Source organism: Canis aureus, chromosome 37 (genome assembly GCF_053574225.1).
Source record: "Canis aureus isolate CA01 chromosome 37, VMU_Caureus_v.1.0, whole genome shotgun sequence".
Taxonomy (NCBI): Eukaryota; Metazoa; Chordata; class Mammalia; order Carnivora; family Canidae; genus Canis; species Canis aureus.
Genome location: NC_135647.1, coordinates 20493681 through 20502967, shown reverse-complemented (window position 1 = coordinate 20502967; position 9287 = coordinate 20493681). Strand labels below are relative to the sequence as shown.

The following is a 9287-nucleotide window of genomic DNA, read 5'->3' as shown; positions in this document are numbered from 1 at the left end:
GAGAATCTCAAGAAGAGTCCCCACTAAGCACAGAGCCTGATGCAGGGACTTGAGCCCATGACCCTGAGATCATGACCTGAGCCACCCAGGTGCCCACAAGTTTCACTATTTTAGATTCCCCATATAAATAGTATCATATACTATTTGTTCTTCTGTGTTTGGCTTATTTCCCTAAGCATTATGTTTAAATGGTTATTTTCCAGTGAAACTCTTCCTTTTATGTTCTTGAGTTGGTGCAAGATAGATACTTTTGTTCATTTATTTATTTACATTAGCAAGGACATATTGTTTATTCAACTGGTTATAATCTGTTACTATTATTTTAGTGCTGAAACTGTGCCAGCTTTAATCAGTAGTTGTCTCCTCAAGCTGGCTTTCATGGCCCATTTACATATTTTTACCATTCTTGGAGTATTTCCTGACTTTCTGCCACAAGGCTTTCTGCCACAGGCTTATCTTGTATTTTCCCTGTCCTACTCTTAGAATTAGCCTTTTTTCAAAAAGTTTTGGTGCCTTTTTGTGGAAAATGGTATTTAGAAACCATGATGTGAGTGTCAGATGGTCTCATTGCTATAAGGTAACAGTGAATAGAATGAGAGAATATGTATGTATGTTACAAATGTAATATGCATATTTGTATTCATTTCTCTAATATCTATCATCTATCTATCTATCATCTATCATCTATCTATATAAAAAATGTGAGTTCACACCAATACTTCTTATTTTGATTCAATTCTACAAAGTATTGAATACATTATAGTATTTTCCCTTTGTAACTATCTACAATATAATTACTTACCAGTCTCTTGTCACCAATACTGGCCCCTATCCATCCTTGCCTCCCACCACAAAGACACTTCCCCTACCTGGCTTGGGCTGTAATATTCTGTCTTGGGGTGCCACTACCACTCTCTCCAATGAGGATGACTTCCTTACTTGACTTGAGGCTTTGACAATCTGCATCGTGCTACCTTCCCACCTAGTATGCGTTCCACTGGCCTGTGCCAGCTGGCTGATATAACCACCTTCCCATTACATGGACATGTTCTGCACCTGTTCTAGCTACAGAAGTCCATCCTGGGTTGATGCCATCCTCCCATAAAGACTGCTCCTCATCCTGTTTGGGCTCTGATCCTGTATAGTTCCCTGACTGCTGTCATTATCCCACTTCATGAAAACCTCTCCCTCACCCTATTCAGGCTCTGACAGCCCGTGTTGTTTTACCATCATTCCCCCCAGATGGGGTACCCTCTTCATCCTGCCCAGGTTGTAAAGCCCCATGCTGTGAGGTTGTCACTCCCCCACCTTGCTTGCCCCACCTAAAGGTATTCCGTTTAAATTGTTCCAGAAGAAAGAATAATTTGAAGAAGCAAGGCAAATAAAAATGCTTGAAGAAGGTTTTTACATTTTGAAACTTCTACAAGTCTTCTCTCTTTTAGTTTACATTTTGGCTCCCACTAGAATTCTTCCTTCCAGTCACATTTGAATCTTAGTATGATCTAGAATTTTGAAAATATCTCAAAATTTATCTGGTAGTAGGGCATGAACAAGAGCAATTTGAATGCATTTTAAAATCACTCCTACGTTATACCTAGTTGTATAATTGTGTAGTCAAATTACCATTATGACATACATTATGACTTAGTGGTGAATATGTGTGGGAGTTTGTCACTGGAATACTTGTTTCTTCAGCCTGTTTCACTGCAACAGTGAAAATTTTCGTGGTATTTCATCTGGAACTACCAGGCTTTATTAGGTTTAGGCACATCAAATTTGCTAAGATGTGAGCTGATACTTTGGGGTGTATAAACATGTGAGTCCGTCCATGTGCTGACATAATTGCTTGTGTGATGTAACCTAAAAAAAATTCAAAATTTTATTTTATATTATTCTCTCTCAAAATAGATGTGGTATGTTTAAAATTATATATGCTGTATTATTTAGTGTATATCTAAGAGAAGAGGTTTTTTCATTCGGTATTGATAAGAAGTGAACTTTCAGTTTGTAAGTACACAGACTAGCTTCCAGCTGTTTACATTTGAAACCTTGTTTCTCCCACATACTTCCAGTGAGGAGCACCCTAAGTCATAGTGATACCACGGCATATTTCTATTCCCTGCACCTTTTGTGAGGAAGAGATAGCAATATTTCTAGAAGTCATTCTTAGGTTGAGACAACTGTTGATAATTTCCCTGTACACAAGAGGGAAGGGAACCATGCAAGGGTATCCAACTAAATACAGAATGAATCTATTCTCAATTCCCCTTTCTCTTATATGCATCCGCAAAAGGCCTGTGGGTAAGTCCAACAAAAAGGGCGATATGACAGAGGGAAAACTGCTAATTTAACTGAATGTTGTTAAAATGTCGTTCCTAAATTTTACAATATTTATGACCATGTGACAATGAAGCCAGGACCCGTCCAGGGCTTTGGAAGGGCCTGAAGCAGCTCAAGTTTTGTTAACTTTTTCTGGTTAGTCCGTCTGGGCAGGGACTGCAAAGGAGTTTCTGCTCTGTACACACACATCATTGGAAATACAGATACCTTCAATCTTCATCTTATATTTCTGGGCTCTGTCGCTTTGTGACACCATGAGAATCTGACCTTAACAGTTTTTATTCTCAGTAGGTCTATAGCTTTTGGGAAGAATATGAAGAAACAGAACTAAAAAGGCATGTTTTTTAGGTTGGTGTAAAGGAAGTGAGTTTAAGCAGTCTTTTTCATGTAGATTATGAACCTGTTCAACAAATGAACATGAAATTAGATTCAATTTACATTTAATTGAGAACTTGTTGCATATAAAGCATTATGTAAATGATGTGGAAAACAGAGAAGTTAGACAAATTGTATGAATTAGCTAATCCTACCTGGATGTCCTTACAGAATGGTTAATTAAGCCTGACATAGGTTATTCAGCAGGAAAGATACTTTATTTTGCAAATCAGAAAGTGTAACTTTGCATTTGTAAGCCTTAGTAGCTAGTGGCAGTGTCCTTGAGATGAATACTTACCAAAGAGTAGATAATGAGTTAGCCTTTTAAGATTCAAACAATACTGCTTTCTAGTAACTAAAATATAATGAAATCATCACTATTGGTTGATAGAGTAGGCTTCATAGACCATCAAGAGATCATCAAAAAACATATCTTTATTGTGTAACTTTGAAATAGATTTTCACTCATCTTTTTCACATCCTTCCTTTTCCTTCATATTTTTTTTTTTTTTTTATTTATGATAGTCACAGAGAGAAAGAGAGAGGCAGAGACATAGGCAGAAAGAGAAGCAGGCTCCATGCAGGCTCCATGCACCAGGAGCCCGACGTGGGATTCGATCCCGGGTCTCCAGGATCGCGCCCTGGGCCAAAGGCAGGCGCTAAACCGTTGCGCCACCCAGGGATCCCTTCCTTCATATTTAAGATACAGAATTAAATGTAGTAGAATTAAAGGGAAATTATCATAACAGTCAGTGAAATTAGGTCCTTCTAATAGTGACTGCATCTTTAGAGAGAAAGGTTATTGTTTTTTTAATTTCAAAATAATTGTTTATTATAATATTTCAAATATACAGAAATATCTGTGCACCCACAACCCAGACTGAAATTCTCTATGTCCCTCTTTCTGATCTCTGCTAGTCATAACCACAACCTTTAAATTGGCATCTATGCTATTCATGAATGTTTCATCTTTGTTCTATGTGGATATGCAGCCATATGCAATGTGGAGTATTACTTTGGAAGCTCTTAAACTTTGATTAAAAGGTATAATAATTGATTATTCTGTAAGCAGCTTTCACATAAAACATTGTTTTTGAGAGGTTGCCATGTTGACTTTAAGCAATCCTTATTACTATGCTGTTGTTGGCATGTATATTACCTCTTTTTTAAACCTCATAACATTCTAAGAGAGAAAGGGTATTGTCCTTATCTTAAGCTTTCTTAGTATCTAAATCTATAGTTAATATGGCTTTTGTGCTCAGCACTGCCCACATTTCAATTTGGATCCATTTAAAGGTAGCCACAATGAGGTCACGCATCTACTTTCATTATTCTTTCCTAGATTCCAAAATCGAATGGTTTTCACAGGCACACACAAATGAGTCAAAGTAGAGAAGGGATGCACTGGGGAGGCAAAGATGCTGGGAATCCTCCCTGAGGCCAGGAGAAGGCAAAGGGAGAGAGCTACTGAGAATCTGAGATGAAGTCTATGAAAAGAGGCAGCACTGAGTCATGGTCAGTTTCCAGCCTGCTCAGCCCCTCCTGCCCTTTCTCAGGACTTAGTGCCAATGCATTTACTATCAGGAGATACAATGTCAGCATTTCATCTTTAGAGACATAAGAAATTTCTCTTTTCTCACAGCATCATTTTTGTTAATTCAGATTTCCCTGAAAGCTTAGTTCTCATGCATTTAACACCCTAAGAATTTGGAAATAATGGACATCTATTTTTCATTCTAAGTGAGACATCTCTGCATCTGGAATTACAGGCTTTCTCTTTCCCTGAAAATTACTTCAGGGGAGGCAAAGGGACAGACACAAGAGTGGAGCTCGAATACCACTCTTTCCAGGGCTGGTTTCCTGTGTTCTCTTAGGATGAGGCACACAGAAAGTGGCAATTATATCATCGGTCCTTAATGCTATTTTTTTTTTCACAAACCAGACAATCTCAATTTTCTATGACTTTTAGTAGGGTTATAGATGTAAAGGTGAGACTTCAAATTAACAGTCTAGCTCAGCTCTGCACCGTAGAAGACTTTTTACCACCCCCTGGTGGATAAAGAAAAATGAGATTCCCAAGGTCCTAGGCCAAAGAATGAGGAAATTTGTTAACTCTTGGGAGGGGATGTGTGGAGGGAAGGAGGAGCAATATTAAGTGTATGTAGAGCTGTGAAGTGGGCAATAATTTGGTAGCTCTCGTATCTCAATTTTGTAGTGCCCACCATTGGGCTCAGGTCCATCTCAGGTCCTTTACTGTTGTGTTCATTCTGGCTTACCACTCTAGCCTACCCTTCCTAGTTAGGGGTCCCTAACACTTCCCATGTTAAAGGACCCCATTTCCCAGCCAAATTGGATGGAGGATCAGCCTCCATCTTAACATACACTGTTCAGCTGTTTTGCTTCCTGACAGTTTTTCCTCCCAGATCTGTGTTCTCATTCCTAGCTATCTCAAAGCTTATTCATATTCCAGATAGTGGTTAGCTTGCAATGGGTCTATGCAATACAAAGTACCACGTGTTTTCCAATGAATTGATGCCTCCAATATGTATGTACTATTTCTTGAAAATTTGACCTCCTTCAACCTGCTGATGCAGTTAATATTTTTGGAGGCTGGATTCTTATTAATTGCTGAGTTCTTAATATCTCTTTGTTTCTATTCTTTTATTTTACTTGCTTTTACTAATATCCATGGTCAATTGGAAGGCTATTGTCATTAAAATTGGGCCTCAGGTGCTGTGGAAAAAGCCTGGGAACTCAGCTAATAAATTGGGAAGTCTTTGTCTTTTCTTGTTCTACCATTTTCATTACTAGCAGTCCAAGAGCATATTATCCTTATCTGATAAAAACAGTTGGTTACAAGAGTGCGCTCATGAAGCACAAGTTATGAGTTATGAGAGAGGTAACAAAGTTCTTGTTTCTGGACACATGCTGCAAGCACAATCCATGACAGTCATCTCGGTCATAGGAAGACTGAATGACACACTGGTTGTTTTAGCTCAGAATGTTGATGTGGAAATGTTAGGTGTTATAGAAAACTCACAGTCTCATAATAATAGATCCTTAGACTTGGAAATGATTTTATAAATCATATTATCCATTCTCTTGTCTAGTTCAGAACCTTATGGAACCAAAACCAACAGATGGACCGGATGCCCAGCCCCTGCTTCGGCATGTCCAGATTGAGGACTCACTACCTGAGTGGTTGTTTGGCCCATGGCGAGAAGCTGTATTGTGGGAAGATGAATACATGGCACCCAGTTTGGAGATAGAAAATGGAAACTCAGCTTCCCTCCTTTCTGTTCTCTTCACCTCTATGTTCCTAAACCCAGCCTCATCCTGAACCCCAGTCTCAGCAATTTAAGGAGCTCTAAAGTGATTAATATTATCTGTGGAACTGTTTACAATCACCTTGGCAGGAATGTGAGTAGAGAAAAAGGCTACTTCTGACTCTCTAATTATTGTCTTGAGGGTGGTTGTCATGGGAAAATTGGAGATAGGGTTCTGGGAAAACTTGGTTAGGATAATGCAGATTAGAATGAGTCAGGATATTCTGTTTCCAGTCAATGGGCTTTGTTCAAATGAGCTGTGTTCAGTGATGGAGTTCTCATTCTCATCGCATTCAGATCCCTATTCTCTTTTATATTATTTAGGTTTAATGCTTGGCCAACTCTAGAAGAAAACAAATTGCCTAGTGACAAAGTGTTTTGGGATTTTAGTGGCATATGGGAAGTGCTTGAATGAGAGTAACCAAAATGACAGGGTTAGCCTGAACTATAAGTAGCAAGGAGAGTAACACTCTTTTCCTACTCCATTAGGTGGCCATTATGATCATTCATTCATTCAACGATGCTTACTGACAGACTATCTTGTACCATAAACATAGCGATGTATACACCAGAACCACAGACCTTCTTTTATAAGTTGAAAAGTGGATGCTTGCCTAAATGGGATCTATTTTAATCATTTGAAACTGTTAGTCATTTTTGGCAAAGGCAATCATCGTGATGGGTCAGCCAGATACTACAACTTCCTTCAACATTTGGTATGAATTGTCAGGGAAGCCATGCCAAGGCACAGCAGAGATGAAAAGAGATAATCAACTTTAAGATTAAAGGGTATTATTTTTCTACATGTTAACATATGGTCTGCCTCACAGTCTCTGCTGCATTTATTGGTTTTCATATACAGTGAAGTGAACTCCAGCTGAGGTAGCCTGAATATTAATGGTGAAGACTGTTAGTTTTCTAGGTTCTTTACTAAGTTGTATCTATGTGGTATGGAAGTGAAAATAGCAACTCCTTCTTTCTGGTACCCAGTTATTACCTTCTTCACTAAGAAAGTAGACTAGTTGGTCAAAAGGCTCATTTGGATCTGGTCAGATGGCAGTCTTTCATGAAGTAATTCCTTAAGCTTGGTGTCTTCTGTTAAGGGGGAAAGAGCCCCAAGAAACTTAATTAGAGCTCAATTAGTATACATGGACAACTTCTTAGTCCTAGAAAGGAGGAGAACATAAAACCAAAAAAATCTCACGTAGCAAGAGCCTATGGCTTCATCTTGGTACTTTTGAGAATAATTTTCTTATGCAAATTTCATTGAGGAATAACTAAGATAGCCCCCAATGATTTGATTTGATTCCTGCTTTCTGATATTCATGCCCTGTGAAATTCCTTTCTCTTGACTGTAGGCTGGACTCAGTGACTCATTTTTAACAGAATATGACAAAAATGATGGGTGTCATTTCTGAAGACAGGTTGCAAAAAATTTTTGGCTTCTGTCTTGCTCTCTTGCCTTACTGTGATGCGACCCAGATGTCAAGTTGTGAGCTGCCCTGTGGAGGGGATGGAAGGACAATGAACTGAGAGAGAAGCCGCCAGCCCACAGCCAGGAAGGAACTCAGGCCCTCAGCACACCGGTCTGCAGAGAACCTGTGAATGAGCTGAAAGCAGCCTTCAGATGACACCATAGCCCTAGCTAACCTTAATTGCTGCCTTGTGAGAAATCTCAAGCCAGAGCACCCACTTAAGGCTTACTTGGATTCCTAAAAAATATTTTTTTTTATTATTTTGAATGCTATGAACATTCTTGAACACTCTTATCTTTTGGTAAATATATGTACATATTTCTGTCGGAAATACACCTAGTAGTTGAATCAGAGAGTCACAGCATGTATTCAGATTTAGTAGATAGTGCCAAGTAGTGTTTCAAAGTCTACACTCTCGCCAGCAGCACCCCAGACCAATCTCTATTTTTGGCAGGACTTTGCTGCTTCTCAATTCAGCACAGGAATGGGTGTGCCGTGGGGTTTAAACAGCATGTTTTATTAGTAATAACACTAATGAAAAAATAATAACAGTGAAGGTAACCTTTTGAATACCTAATTATCTAATGTATTAATTTTTGAAAAGCAATACACAGCCAGGACTTCATCATGTGTTATTATTTTACATGTATGGAGCACTAACAGAACAAAACATTAGCACTAGTTAAAATACATAGATACCACAGCTGTGCTTAAATTTTTAAGATTTTTAAGGAGATAACCAGGATTTTTTTAAAGGTTTTATTTATTTATTCATGAGAGACACAGAGAGGCAGAGACATGGGCAGAAGGAGAAGCAGGCTCCTCACAGGGAGCCTGATGCAAGACTCGATCCTCAGACCCGGGATCATGCCCTGAGCTGAAGGCAGATGCTCAACCACTGAGCCACCCAGGCATCCCAGGAGATAACCAGGATTAAAGAAAACACATTGTGCAAGTAGAACACTTTTATATCATGTTTTCAATATTTAGGTTATTTAGGTGAACCCAGGCCCTTTTTTTTTAGCTTAAAATTTCCCAGGTAATAACTGTCACTTTCTGCTTATCATTACTAGTGAAGATATCATGAAAGCCTATTTTTTTTCATCATAGAGAGAGGTTTTATTTTATTATACCTATTTTTAAATTTTATATAAGTAATAATGCTTTTTTGATCTATATTGTTTTTTTTAGCATTATATGCTCAATAAAGATAATTGGGATATTATTGGAGATCCTTAGCATTTCTTTTAATGATTAGATTCCTCTTTCAGAACCAGATATTTTGAATTTATTGTTATAGCCAAGACAAAAGAATAATACTTGTGAGCTTGGCCTTGTACCTATAGTAAAAGCAGTGTGCAAAAAAGCAAGTTTGGCAGCACCAGGGCAATACCATGGGTACTTCAGCCTGGACAGGTCTGGTTTGGGTAGGGGAATACTTGGTGGGAGGGTCAACTTCTCACTTGAAAATCCCCATATTATATAGATGTCCATATTTGAAATATGGGTAATGTTAGCCATAGAAACTAGCCCCAGAAACAATAAAGAAAAAGTAAATGCTAAATATCATTAAGAACAGGAGAATAAAGATGTCATTATGGTAGGAAGCTATTCAGAATTCTTATTAAATGCCATAGTTTGTAACATAAGGGCATATTCCGCTAAGCTTAGGAAGCTCTCTTTTGAGGAAAAGGCAAATAGAATGGCAAATCAGATGCTCCTCCACTTTCTGAAGGTTGTGTAGTGCTGCTGAGCACAGGCAAGAGCAACA

General features: G+C 38.5%; 1 long non-coding RNA gene across 2 annotated transcripts; it reads left to right on the top strand.

The window, feature by feature from the left end:
• The first annotated feature begins 1688 nt into the window (after positions 1-1688).
• LOC144306582 (uncharacterized) lies at positions 1689-8622 on the top strand. 2 transcript variants are annotated; one of them, XR_013373656.1, is made up of 3 exons: positions 1689-1816; positions 5826-6135; positions 7400-8622. It is a non-coding gene; the product is annotated as an uncharacterized LOC144306582 (long non-coding RNA). The 2 variants fall into 2 exon arrangements; XR_013373655.1 differs by lacking the exon at positions 7400-8622 and adding an exon at positions 6531-7365.
• Positions 8623-9287: the final 665 nt, after the last annotated feature.